The 834-nt window shown below is 40.8% G+C and overlaps 1 protein-coding gene across 4 annotated transcripts in view; it reads left to right on the top strand.

Moving 5' to 3' along the window:
* The window catches only part of LOC105523974 (schwannomin-interacting protein 1), an 833,968-nt gene that overhangs the window by 649,213 nt on the left and 183,921 nt on the right, over window positions 1-834 (top strand). The window lies entirely within an intron of this gene.

Below are 834 nucleotides of genomic sequence, written 5' to 3' on the forward strand. Positions count from 1 at the left end.
CATCTGAGAACAGATTCAGCTTCAGGACAAGTAACTGGAGGGTAGTTTTTGGTTCACTTCAGTGCATGGAGGAAGATGTGAAGCCTCAACCCCTCACTCCAGTTCATATATGAATAACAGTGTCTATAGTGTGCTATATTCAAAGCACTTACAAAGGTATTTATTATTACAAAGATAGTAAATTATTGATAAAATAATATTTCAACAACACATAAAAACATATAGTAAAATCTAATTTATCTTCTTTTACTGCCCACTGCCCACATGCAACCTGGAATAATGTGAAGTAAGTCAGACTTCTCTGTGCTGGAAGTTGAATCTGCTAGAAGCATCCTTTGATTCAGGAGGTCTATACAGAGAAAGCTAGAGCCAAGGTGTTGGACTAATAAGAGAACCTAGCCAGTACGTATGGTGGGGGTTTAATTTGGCTGGTGAGTTTGGTGACTGAGGAATAGGTGGCCGTTCCAAAATGGATAGCTCATATTCAGCTGGGAACAAAGGGAATTTCTTATAACATATTCTACACATAGCGAAGCAAACAAATACAATGTTCTATATCACAGATGTTTTATCAGCTTTGTGGCAATCTCAGATTTTGTGATTAATGGTCACATTTATTGTTAATATTTGAATAACTGGGTGGGCACAGTGGCTCATGCCTGTAATCCCAACACTTTGGGAGGCTGAGGCGGGTGGATCACTTGAGGTCAGGAGTTTGAGGCCAGCCTGGCCAACATAGCGAAACCCCGTCTCTACTAAAAATACAAAAACTAGCCAAGCATGGTGGGAGGTTCCTATAGTCCCAGCTACTTGGGAGGCTGAAGCGAGAGAATC

The sequence above is a fragment of the Colobus angolensis genome, unplaced genomic scaffold, assembly GCF_000951035.1.
Source record: "Colobus angolensis palliatus isolate OR3802 unplaced genomic scaffold, Cang.pa_1.0 Scaffold48, whole genome shotgun sequence".
NCBI lineage: Eukaryota > Metazoa > Chordata > Mammalia > Primates > Cercopithecidae > Colobus > Colobus angolensis.